Here is a 14140-nt window from a genome sequence, read left to right as displayed (position 1 = left end):
GCTCCGAGCTCCATCTGCTTTTCTTTAGAAGCTTGCCCTTGGAGTTCGTTGGAGCTTTGAAGCCTTCCATTAGAGCAAACCATTGCTCTATCTCCACCATAAGAAAGTTTTCGATTCTTGATTTCCAAGAATCAAAACTCGTGGAAGTGTATGGTGGAGCCACCCTTGTGTCAAATCCAAGCCCATCTTGGAATTGCATCTTGAAGTTGAGCTTGATAAAATCTTGAACTTGAAGAATTTGCTCCAACTTATTCACCCTCTAGCTTTTCTTGATATGCTTGACCCTTCCGGCGATGATTCCGGTGAAGAGCGGCCTCGCTCTGATACCACTTGTTAGGACCAAAAGTAGCTAGAGGGGGGGGGGTGAATAGCTCGTCGCGTGCTCGTCGCTTGGCGTTGCTTGTTTCTTCAAGGATATGCAGCGGAAAATACAGAAACAAATACAATCACGCTAACACTAGGATTTTACTTGGTATCCACCTCCAAAGGAGGTGACTAATCCAAGGATCCACACCACGCACGCACCCTCCACTATGAAACACTCCTTTTCGGTAACTACCGAGGGCGGAGAAGCCCTACAAGACTCTCAGTACAAGAAGAAGAAAGGGTAGTAAAGATTAAGTAAAAGCTTACAAGAAATGCAGTGAAAACCCTAACCCTAACTTCTTCCTCTTGCAATGGATCCGCCTCTTGACTTGGAAAGCCTCCAAGAACCTTCAAGAACTGGCGATCACGTGCTTGTAGAGAGCTGTGGAGAAGCTGGTGAAGAGCTGGAATGAATCGGTCAAGAAGTGATACCGCAACCATCGCACGCCTGCAGCTATAAACGACGCCAACGGTCGGATCCCGATCGATTCAAATGTTCCGAATCGATCGGGGAGGCTTTGGATCGATCCATGGATCGATCCAGAGCGCCTCTGTGCTCGCCTGGATCGATCCACGGATCGATCCAGCGCTTATCGCGCGAAGCAGCATCGTCCCGATCGATCGGCTGATCGATCAGGACCTCTGGATCGATCCACGGATCGATCCAGAAGCTCTCTGTTCGCTGGGAAGAATCTGGATCGATCCAGAGCCTGGATCGATCCACGGATCGATCCAGAACTTGGTTTTTGCCCAAAACCAAGTCCCATACCTCCCTAACCAACATCCGGTCAACCTTGACCTGTTGGTACATCATGCCTAGCATCTGGTCACTCCCTTGACCTGCCAGGACTCCCCACCAAGTGTCCGGTCAATCCCTTTGACCCACTTGGACTTTTACTCGTCGTGCCAAGTATCCGGTCACTCCCTTGACCTACTTGGACTTCCCAACACCAGATGTCCGATCATCCTTGATCCATCTGGATTTCCTTCCTTGCCAAGTATCCAGCCAATCCTTTGACCTACTTGGACTTCCACCAGATGTCTGGTCAACCTTGACCCATCTGGATTTCCTTCCTTGCCAAGTATCCAGTCACTCCCTTGACCTACTTGGACTTCCCAATACCAGATGTCCGATCATCCTTGATCCATCTGGATTTTCCCTTGCCTGGCTTCACTCACCAGGACTTTCACTTAGTTTCACTCACTAGGGTTTTCCATCTGCCTAGCTTCACTCACTAGGACTTTCCATCTGCCTAGCTTCACTCACTAGGACTTTCCACCTGCCTAGCTTCACTCACTAGGACTTTCCATCTGCCTAGCTTCACTCACTAGGACTTTCACCTAGCTTCACTCACTAGGGTTTTCCATCTGCCTAGCTTCACTCACTAGGACTTTCACCTGGCTTCACCCAATTTCCTAGCTTCACTCACTAGGACTTTCACCTGGCTTCACTCACCAGGATTTCCATCTGCCTAGCTTCACTCACTAGGACTTTCACCTGGCTTCACTCACCAGGATTTCCATCTGCCTAGCTTCACTCACTAGGACTTTCACCTGGCTTCACTCACCAGGATTTCCTTCTGCCTAACATCCCAGTCAGGACTTTCACCTGGCTTCACTCTCCAGGATTTCCAGTCAAGTAACCGGTCAACCTTGACCTACTTGACTCTCCTTCAATCAGTATCTTATTGTCAAACATCTAAACCCAAACCAAGACTCAGCTTGGTTAACCAGGTCAACCTTGACCTGAGGGATATTGCACCAACAGGAATAACTCCTTCAAGGATACTAAAACAGTTGCTAATCAAAAGGACATACCTTGACAACTACCCATGTTGGTTGTTTTTTCCCTTTCCTTCCAGCCTCCGCATTATACATTTTCAAGGCCCTTCATGCATATAACCCGTGGGAATTGTATTGCCACATCAAAATACATACATGTTTCAACAAAGGTAAGAAAAGAAGCCAAAAAACTTACATGTTGACAACATATTTCCAATCTTGATCACGAATGCGATGACTAAGAGGATCCAACAAAAAAATAATCTCCTTCTCAACATTGATGATAGTCAAAATCCAGTGAAAACTACACAAAGAAATATAATTAGTGTATATATGCATCTTGTAAGTTCTCAAAATATGCAAGTGAGAGTGATATATAATGTTATTCTTACTCACCCAACGTTGCATGACACAACAACCAATTGACCAGATGAGGTACCAATTAGCCTACTGCTTAAGTAACAAGCCCTTTTATTCAACTGTTCTTGGATGAATCTCTATTCTGATTTCTTGATGGTACATATTCCACAGGCACTGGATCCACCAATCTGAAATCCTGCAGCAACATCTTTTCCTGCATCTTTCTATATAGATGCCTACAATTGGAAAATATCCCCAAAAAATGATGAAATCTAAATTAATGAAACACATAAATAAAGTCCAATTCAATTGAAAGCTTACCACATATACACAACTATGCAAGTGTCTGTGATTGACTTCAATTCACAAAAGGGAAATATGTCATCGCAATTAACATGGACTGTGCGCTCCATGCCAAATACATCAGGAACTAATTCCAAAATCACATTCTCTGTTTCATCAAGACGTTGAAAATAAATATATAAGATGTGTAAGGGTCTTGGCACATTGGACGATTGTAACTTAGACTTCTCTTGTCTGTTGTCAACTTTTTTCTTCCTGGTCTTCTACATATGTAGATACAACCATATATATATTAGATATGTGACATACTTTAAATGTACACAAAATTTAGACAACACTTTATCACATTTACCTCATCTCGCATGCTGATTAAGTGCACAGGCCAAGCCATATAACCACCTACAGCATCCCCAATACTCTGACATGTAGACGGGATTGCAACAGGCAGTGGTGCTGATTGATCAATTTCTTTATCAATGGCAATCCTCATGCAATTCACGGGTAATGGAACATCATCAATAAAGTTGCCAGGTCCATTAACAGAGACAATTATCCCATATGCAATAGTCTTGTCATTAGGCTGCAATAACAACATCGCTGCTTTTCCCTATAAGACAAACAATTAATGAATCTTCAACATATAGTGCTTTACAAGATTCATTAGATACTAACGATGGGATAATAATATCAACGTGAAATATATATTTAACCTGTAAAGCCGAATCCTTCTCAATAACTTTCACATCATCATCATCATGTTCTTCTAGGCCTTCATTTGAGAGGCGCCTATGACGTTCAACTTCAGGTTTTATATCGAGGAGGCATTGTGGTTTAACTGAGCAGCTACCCTTCTCCTCACTCTCAAATTCTCGACCAGATAGTTTCAACACCATTGCTTCCAATTTTTCTATTCTGTCATCTTGGTCAGAAAGCATAGCTTTTGCCTCCTTAAACTCTTTCTGTTGCCTTTCATAGGCAGCCTTATCAATTTGCACCTTCCCTCTAGCAACCTTGAAGAAGGATGATGGAGTGACATTTGCTCCTATGCCTCTCACACGCCCACCATGTTCGTTAGAATTCAAGGCCTTTGTGAGAATATCTTCAAATGGTTTGGTAAAGGGCATCTTACCATCCTTCTTTTGGAGAATATAATCATCCTATCATGCATCCAAATACAATAACTTTAAATATATACATATATCATATATATACAAAATAAGCAATTTATGTATACTTTTGCTTACAATCTTATTCACTGTTTGCTTCAACTCATCGCCAACAAATTCCCCAGCTTTGTTGAGCCGCCCTCTCTTCCAGAGGATGACTCTGTTTATCTCATCGTCATCACATAAAACACTGGACTGTAAGCAAAAAACCACATGAAGTCAACGTACTCAACACCAACTATGACAACCATAAGTAGGAATTTAATGTTAACTAAATACTTACTATTTCTTCAAACAAACTCGCATATCCTTTTCGAGAAAGACGATGAGGGTATAAGTTTGCCTTGCTTCTTTGACTTTGTAGTTCACTTTTCCTCTACATAGTGATAGATGAATTATAACCACATATATCAACTGGAATTTAAAAAGACCACCTTAAACAACTTACTATAAAGTCTTCAGACATCCGATTAATCACAAAACTACCCCAATCTTCACGTGAAATGCAATGCCCTTGAGGTACCTTATTGAGAAGCTTCGGATTATTTCTATTGGCTGGATGAATGTCCTGGTGAGGTGAGTTTTATACTGACGCCACTTGGTGTTTGCAGAGATCAAACACCCATTCCTCCATTTTGGGTCCAGTTGGTATGTCAACTACACAAACAAATATCTTAAGTATATAAATAAAAGAAAAGAAAAAAATGCATCACATAAGAAAGTATCATGTTACTTACATTGACGGATTCCCATATCATGTTCTTAACTTCATTCGGCACTTGCTTCCAAGAGTGGTAATTAATATTAACTTTTTCCCGAGCAAGCACACCAATAAAACTTTGCAATTCAGAAGCCTTTTGGCCAACTGGCTGTCCATACTCATTAAATTTGACACTTTGTTTAACTCCCTGAACCCTTTGAACAACAAGCTTATTCATTTGTGTACGACCTCTTTTTGATCTTGTTGTTTGGGCCATCCCGTCTGATCCTATGTCCTGGCTATCCTCAGCACCCTCTTTTTGATCTTGTTCTTTGTCTTTTGCATTTGTGTGTGAATACTTATCATCATCACGTGCTAAATGGGCCTTTTTTCTAGTGTTCATTGTGTCGAAAACCTAATCATAACAGTGAGAATTTGAAATAGAGCAGAGCATATCATTCAAAATCACAACAAAGTAAACATTCGTATATTTAAAAAAAAAACTACTACCAAACAATGAACCAAAATTACCAAAATAAAGTAAATAGTCACATATATAAACCATAAATAAAGTTACCAAACTAAAAATTCTCATTGTCAACCCAAATCCCATCACAATCTCCACGAATACAGGATGGTTCATTGTCATCAGTTTCGTCAATATCCATTGATGTCATCCCTTTTGTGAAACATTGGTAGTGGATTGAAGGATCTCCCAACTTATCATCAGTGATGTATTCAAAATACTCTCTATTTGTAGTTGAAAGTACAATAGACCATGTGGGATCTTGAGGGTCTTCTACATAAAATACTTGCTTTGCTTGAGTGCCCAAGATAAATGGGTCGAATTTGAATTCCATTCTCTTAAGATTTACCAAGGTGAAACCATTATCATCTACTCTAATGCCAGTGTTATTCTCTACCCAATCACACTTAAACATTGGAACTCGAAAATCATGGTAATTGAGCTCCCATATTTCTTGTATCACACCATAATACATCATGTATGTTATAATTGGATTCTTATCCTTTGAACTTGCAACTTGCATTGTTTGTGCGAGCAAGCTTACACTCGAGTTTTGAACAACTGTAACATTATCACGTTCTTTCGTGTAATAAGTGACCCCATCGATCATATAACTAGAGTATTTTAGCACTTGCTTGCTAGGTCCATTTGCCAACAGCTTCACTTTTTTTCTGATAATTGATTGGAGGAAGATGATGTTGTATTTGTAACCTACAATTCATCATAAGGGGGTTTAATTATTAAAATTCTTAAAGTTCTTGTGTTCAATAATAAACATGCTAATATTTATGGTACTTACATGTTCATGGAACCAAGAAATAAAACTTCTGTGGTGCTTATCTTGTAACCACTTTGCACCTTTAATAGGAAATTTTTGCTTCAAGTGTGTCATATGTTCCCTAATCAAAAATTTTTGAAGAGATTAATAAGATATTTTTTTAAACAATTTCAGGAGATTATTACTGAACTAGAGGGCTTACACAATGTAAGGATCAACCTCAGCTTCATTTTCCAATACATAACGATGTGCTTGTTCCCACTCATCGTGACAACAGAAGTGCACCTTGGCACCTGACAAGGACTTAGTGAGTATTGTTTCACGATGCTTTGATGGAATCCCTATCGTGTTCATATTAGATAGAAATTCTGAGCAAAACTCTACAGCTTCTTCAGCAATATAACATTCAACCATGCATCCTTCTGGTCGATTTCTATTCCGCACATAACCTTTCAATGTTTTCATATATCTTTCAAACGGAAACATCCATCTATACCAAACTGGTCCACACAACTTGACCTCACGCACGAGATGAACTGTTAAGTGAACCATTATATCAAAAAATGAAGGTGGAAAATACTTTTCAAACAGACACAACGTCGTCACAATTTCTATTTGTACATTATCCAACTTTGAGGCATCTATTACTTTGTTACATAACACATTGAATAAGAAACAAAACCTTGTGATAGCATTTCTGATATGCTTGGGTAGAACACCACGGATGGCAATTGGAAGCAAATGTTGCATTAAGGTGTGACAGTCATGTGATTTAAGACCAACCAGTTTTAGATCCTTCATTGAGACAAGGTTTTTGATGTTGGAGGAGTAACCCGTGGGAACCTTAATTCCGAACAATGAATTACAAAGTCTTCTTTTCTCATCCTTGCTTAATGTATAATATGCTGGGGGCAAAAATGTCCTTTTCTCCCCTTTTTGTGGTGTTAATTCTCCCCTAATTTTCATATCCACTAGGTCATTTCTTGCTGCAATTCCATCTTTTGTCTTTCCTGGCATATCAAGTAATGTACCAATCAAACTTTCGCAAACGTTTTTCTCTATGTGCATCACATCAAGAACATGTCGAACATGCAAATCTTTCCAATACTCAAGTTCAAAGAATATCGATTTTTTTTTCCAACAGGACTTACCATCATTTTCCTTTGATTGAAGATTTGCTCTAATTTTTCCCCATCGGCATGTAATTCCTTCTACTTTTTTTAAAACTTCATCACCGCTTAGTGGTTTTGGGGCCATAGTAAAGTCTTGTGTCCCATCAAATGCCTTCTTCTGCCTTCGATAAGGATGATCTCTACGAAGAAACCGTCTATGACCTGTAAATGACATTTTTTTACTATGCTTCAACCTTTTTGCACAAGTTTTCTCACCACAGATAGGGCATGCTTGATATCCTTTTATAATGCATCCTGCCAGGTTTCCATATGCCGGAAAATCATTAATTGTCCACAATAGGACAGCTCTAAGCAAGAATCTTTCTTCTCGGTGTGCATCATATGCTTCAACACCAACTTCCCATAATTCTTTTAAATCGTCAATCAAAGGCGCCAAGTACACATCAATGTCATTTCCCGGCTGTTTAGGACCAGAAATCAACAACGTGAGCATCATATATTTTCTCTTCATACACAATCATGGAGGAAGGTTATAGGTGATCATTATAACTGGCCAACAACTATATGTAGAACTCATCAAACTATGAGGATTAATCCCATCAGCTGCTATGGCCAACCTTAGATTTCTTGTCTTAGAAGCAAAATTTGGCCAATTATGATCCACAAGTCTCCAACAAGGTGCATCAGCTGGATGTCGCATATAGGCATCACATACTCTTTTATTAGCATGTCAAATTAACTCCTTAGATATTTCCTTGCTCCGAAACATTCTTTGAAATCTAGGAATAGGAGGAAAGTACCATAAAATTTTTGCAGGGACTCCTTCAATTATCCTAGAATTCTTGGCCAACTTCCACCTTGATAACCCACAAGTAGGACAATCGGTAAAATCCTCATACTCCTTCCAGTATAAGACACAATCATTAGGGCAAGCATGTATTTTCTTATAAGTCATCCCCATTGCACATAAGCTTTTCTTCGCATCATATAAAGATAAAGGCAATTCATTGTCAACGGGAAGCATTTCTCCAAACAAGACAAATAGTTCAGTAAAACTATTATCACTCCAGCTGTATTTCGCTTTCAAGTTATATAATTGCACAATTACAAATAACTTTGTAAATTTAGTATGCTCAACATACAGGGGTTTCTCAGCATCCTCAAGTAATTTTATAAATTGATCTGGATTCTCTAAACTTTCATATGCAGCATGTACCATATCTATAGGTTTATCAGCAAAATAGTTTTCACTTTCTCCAGCTGCATCATTCTCTTTCTTTAAATCTCCTAATACAGATTCTTCCCCATGCCATATCCATTTTTTGTATGTTAAGTCTATACCATTACAGTACACATGTGCCCTTATGCTGTTAATATTATTGTTCCATAGATTGCCACATTTCGTACAAGGACAAGGTATACTAGTAGGATTAGTAGCATGTTGCAGCGCAAATTGCAAGAAAGATTCTAGTCCAAGTTCAAACTCATGTGATAATCTATCCTTTTCCATCCATGCCTTGTCCATTTTGTTGTACTAATGAATCTAAAATCAATCAAAAATATCAAGACAATTACAACAATGAGCCAAAATTCTTAATCCATCATTATACAAATAAATTAACTATGCGGGTCCTCCAAGAAACCAACTACGCTTACCAAGAAAAGGATACAAATAAATTTCATAAACCAGAAACCAACTACTTCATCATTATACCAATAAATTTCTAAACCAGAAACCATGACATATCAGTGAAAAGAATTAGCATAGACATAAAAGAAACTTTATAGTTCAAGGATTACATAAAACCAACTTAGCAACAGGAACTAACAACTCCTCAATCTATCAAACAAAAATGATAAAATCAACTCAAGGTAGTGTTTGAGGAAATTCATCAAACACATTGCATGCATTAATCAATTAATACTTGCAAACGAGACATCAAGAAGATGAAATTGTCGAAGATGAGGAAGAAATTCAATAGCGACGATGTATAAAGGAAAAATTACCGGAATGTGAAGAAGGACTCGAGCGGTGGCAGTGAATGCTGGACCGGAGATGGATGAAGGAAAAAACTACTGGAATGCGAAGAAGGCCTCCTCTTCTCAACCAAATGGAGGAGTTGGAGGAGATGCGGTGTGGTTGGACGGAGAAGCAAGGGCGTCGTGTCTTGATCCTGATCGGGAGAGGAAGGGGCGTCGATCTAGGAAGGGGGAAGAGGGAGATGAGGTTGAGAGAGATGGTCGGAGGTTTAGGTTTAGGCTGAGAGAGATGGTCGGATGGTCAGAGGTTTAGGTTTAGGTTTAGGCGAGAGATATGGTCGCACGGAGGAAGGGGCGCGATATAGATTTAGGTTTGGAGGGAACTTCACAGTGTTGCAAATTTTGGCTGGTGGGAAAATTAAAATATTTTATTTTGGTTCATTAACACCTTGTTTTAAAAATCGCTGTTAAAATCGGTGTCTATTAACGAAAAAAGGGCGCTCATAGACATCGCCTAAAAAACCGATGTCTATGAGCTAAAATCCGTGCTCATAGACACCGGTTTTTGGAAAACCGGTGTAAAATACTCAAAGACATCGGTTTTTGCTTAAAACCGTTGTTGTTCCACTGATGTCTATGAGGGTTTTTGTTGTAGTGTATATAACATATTTCTCATAACTTAATATTATTTCGTGCAGGTTCACTCCAGATGCCCACCGAGTTGCCACATATATCACTGGAAAATTCAAAGAACGAGTTTGCGCATCTAATACTATATGGAGGCATGTAGACTAGGAGATGAAGCTATTCTATTATAATAATTTGTGGTAAATAAATTTAATATGTTTGATATTCTATAATATAGTTTTCATTTAAAATAAATGTTTAACTTATAATTACAGAAAAGATATACATGGGAGAACAAATAAGAAGAGCAATTTAAAGCTACATGGAATATTTACTGTGCCAAACTTTACAGAGATCATATGTACTATATGAGAAGGAAGGACACTATGCCTACGTATGTTTCTGAGGCTATATGGAGTACATGGACAACCACCTGGGCTATAGAAAGATGACAAGCAAATGTTGAAAAGGTAAAAGAAAATATAAATACAGAGCTAGGTGGCCCGAGCACTAGAACTGCTCAGCATACGTCAGGATACAAATCTATTGTTCTACATACCATAGATCTGGTGAGTATAATTTAAAGTTATACTTTGTAACAAATTTTGTATTTATTACCAAACTTATATAATTTTATCTAAAATTATTTTGTATGTAGGAACATGAGGTTACCCGACAACCCATATGTATGGAGATATTTCTCAAGACCTACAAGAAGAAGGATGGGTCATTTGTTAATTCTTGATCTCAGATTTTACATATAAGATTATTAACTTTATTACATTTGTTCATTTCTATCTTGATTAGTATTTAGTAATACTGATCAAAGTAGATATTATATTTTTTTTATACAGCAACAAATGAAAGATATGGTGGCTCAGACATCTCAGCCATCAACAGAGGGGGAGAGTCACAATCTCTATCCACCGACTCTTTAAATGAAATTTATTATAATCTTGTTGGTGGAAGGACAAAAAACTCCACCCTCTACAGCCTTGGCTTCTAGGCCAAAGTTGCATTTGATATGATCATTTGATATTTGACTTTTTGTAGGATTCCTTTATTATCTAGTGTTGTATTATTTATATTACTTTCTATTATGGTATGAATTTTGTAAACTTGGATTTATATATGGATATTTATTTTTTATTATGTAGAATTGTTTAATTTTATTTGTTTTAGATGATTTATTGTTTCTATTATTATAAATGTTAGTTTATTTGTGCTTATATAGATTGTACGAAGAAAAATGAATTGTTAGAATGTATGAATTTTATTTTTATGTGTGGGTTTTATAAGTGTGATTGTTTGTATGTAACTGTTATATGATGTATGGATTGTGTTTTTAATGTGTGGATTATATATGATGTATGTATGTCTGTAATGATATTGTAATTTGGAAATTGTAAACATGGTAAGCAGTGAAAATAATGTGATGATGTCAATTTTTTTTTTTCATTTCCGACAGAATACCGATGAAATTTGGATTCCGTCGATGATTATCGAAATAATCACTGATAGAATCCTTTTTTCCGTCAGTATTTCGATATATTACCGACGGAAAAACCAAATTCCGTCGGTAATTACTGATGAAATATGGTTTTCCGTCGATAATTACTGACAGAATTAGGATTTTCCGTCGGCAGTTACCGATGGTATTAGCATTCCGTCGGTAATCTAGAAACCTCAAATCTCCGCCCGTGAGAACTATTTCGGCAACATTACCGACGGAAAAAATATTCAATCGGTAAAATATTAACGATGGAATACTATATTCCGTCAAAAATATTGTTCCCGACAAACCTACCTCCTGACACCGAAAATTCCATCGATATAGCCATTTGCCGACCGAATTCCGATGGATATTTCTGTCGGTATGATTTTTTTTTTTTAGTGCATGTCATGGTCGAGGGTTGGATCGAGCTCTAAGAAGCCCTAATATGCTGCCCCTCTCGATCTTTATCATAGGATTCATCATCTTCCTTGCCACTACTTTCGATGTCCTCATCCTCATAAAAGGTTGCCCACTGATAGCTATTGTGTTGAACCAAATTTCCTTTATTCAAAGTTCTTAACATTGGCGTCATCCTTTCATTAAGTTGTTCCACAATCCCTTCTATCCGATTCATCCGTTCATCAATTATCTCTCGAGTTTGTTGCTCCATATCACATCATACATGTTGTTGGCATTGTCCACGCAACATCACCTCGCCCTGATGCCAACTGATGCAACAAATAACTATTGATTTCTTGATTCGTGCACGAATATCAAAAACGATCTTCTAAATTTTGTTGATTTCGTAAAATACCAAGAGATAGACAACCAAAAATGCTTGGGAAGAAATAACAATATATGACTGCAAATCCTTATTAATCAAAAACTCTTTTTCATTAACCAAAATAATTATTTATATAAACTCCAAACCTTAAGATATAAATAAAAGAAAAAAAAATTCTAACAGAAACAAAAAATTCCTAATGAACTTAAAATCTTAAAAAATCTTAAACGAACTCAAAAAAAAAAAAAAAAAAAAAAAAATACAAGAGACAAATTATCAAAATTATCATAAATATCAAAAATACCTTAAATATTAAAAATAATAATTTACTAAAAAGTAATAAAAAAATCTAACAAATTGACTATGAACTACCGACACAACCTCGACTTGGTTGCTAGCCATTTAGCTGCGAGGCACGACCATGAGCCTTAGCTTGGCCGCGGTCTGACCCATGAGCTCTAGCTATGAGCTTGTGACCACAAACTGCCTCCTTCCCTTTCCCCTCTCCCTTCCTTTCCTTCACTGTTATTCCCTTCTTTTTCTCTTTCAATTTTTCCCCTTTACTTCCCCCCATTGATCATTTGTCACTCCCCCTATCAGGTAATAATCAAAGCAAAGCTTTGTTCCTCTGCAACCATACGTATAACTTCATAACTAGTTAAAGACATAAGTTTTATGATAAAAAATTATATAGGCACTATGTTATTTTTTATAATTGTATTTTAAGCCATCTGACAAAGTAACAATCTAAAGTGTGAGGCAGCTTGTAACCCTATTAGTCAAACCATCATGAGAAACATTAAAACACTTGTTACCCTCACCAACTATAGTTACAAGATGCAATGCACGCCAACATGAAAGTCCCAAGTTGGGCCAGGACACCCCCACGCTAATTATGGAGATTGAAGCCAATTGCTGGGCGTGCTTTGGAGGCAGTTGCTGCAGGCATTGTGGAAATTGTGGATGTTGATTTGGGTTTATCGACAGTTGTTGCTGCGGTGTTGTCTGGAATGGGTATGTCCTGAGGCTGAGGTCTTGGTTGCATGAAGTGCAGTTCAGGTCGTGTGGGTTGGCTAAGTTGGTCTTGTGGCAATATTGGATGTCGAGGTTAGTAATTGCCAGGTTGGTTCATTATAATGTGGCCTGTTGAATGTTAGGAGTGTTTGGTGCTTGCAGAGGCATAGGTAGTTCTTAATACATTTGAACTTCCTGTTAAGTTCCGGCTGGAAGCACTGTTGAAGCTGAAGCAGTTTGATGCGGTAGAGAAAGCACCGACTGTTGGTTGGCATCGTCCGGTTTGTTGTTTAGGCTGTTGGGTTCAGATACAGCTCGCGTAATAGTGATATCATTCTTCTCTTGAGATTCTTTCTGTGTTAGTTGAAACTTGGTTAGTTCCTTCTGAGTTTCTGCAAGTTCTTGCTTGTCTCTAAGAATTCGAACAGATCTATGCACCTGATAAGGCATGCTCAAAAAATCAGAATTGCTGAATATCACAAAATGGAGTAGATGGAACAATAATTAAAGCAGTCTATTGCAGACTTCTCCAAATTTCTAACCGAACATGATAGTAAGAATTGAAAAAAAAAATAAATGGATAAGAAATACAGCAAATCAAATATCATTGTCATGCCACAGAATTAACTGCTTGGATTGACACATGAACTCAATTGATTCCATGGGCATCTAAAGGAGCACATGCATATTCATGACAAGCACTTGATATTGTACAATATTTTTTTTTTAAAAAAGTACATACCCTAGGAAGGTAAGGAATATGACAAATCTGCATTGATCATCAAGTTATCCACCAGGAAGCACTAATTTTGCCTTGAGAGAAGCTGTGCTATTGGCATTTTATACCATCCTAATTAGTCATATTAATCGGGCAAAACAAACCCTACTGATATTTATAAGAAAGGCAACCTATTTGTACTTATCCTAGTCCTCCATGTCTCAGATTGTATGAGTCAAATGCAACCAAGTTTAATGACAAGAAAATCAGTCTTCTTTTCTTATAATTATGAGAAAAGGAAACTTAGTTGTACGTGTTCCAGTCCTATATCCCTGAACATCCTATTAGACAAAAGGAACAACAAAATCAAAGTCTACTTGTCTTCTTTTGAGGATATTGATTGAACTG

At 37.8% G+C, this 14140-nt stretch overlaps 1 long non-coding RNA gene across 1 annotated transcript; it reads right to left on the bottom strand.

Moving 5' to 3' along the window:
* Positions 1–3951: 3951 nt before the first annotated feature.
* LOC121990133 lies at positions 3952–4318 on the bottom strand. The gene is made up of 3 exons (XR_006114471.1): positions 4261–4318; positions 4056–4172; positions 3952–3968 (listed from the first exon to the last, which is right to left on the bottom strand). It is a non-coding gene; the product is annotated as an uncharacterized LOC121990133 (long non-coding RNA).
* Positions 4319–14140: the final 9822 nt, after the last annotated feature.

This window comes from Zingiber officinale, chromosome 6B, assembly GCF_018446385.1.
Source record: "Zingiber officinale cultivar Zhangliang chromosome 6B, Zo_v1.1, whole genome shotgun sequence".
Classification (NCBI taxonomy): Eukaryota; Viridiplantae; Streptophyta; class Magnoliopsida; order Zingiberales; family Zingiberaceae; genus Zingiber; species Zingiber officinale.
The sequence above is the reverse complement of the archived record's forward strand: the minus strand, read 5'-3'. Positions and strand labels throughout refer to the sequence as shown.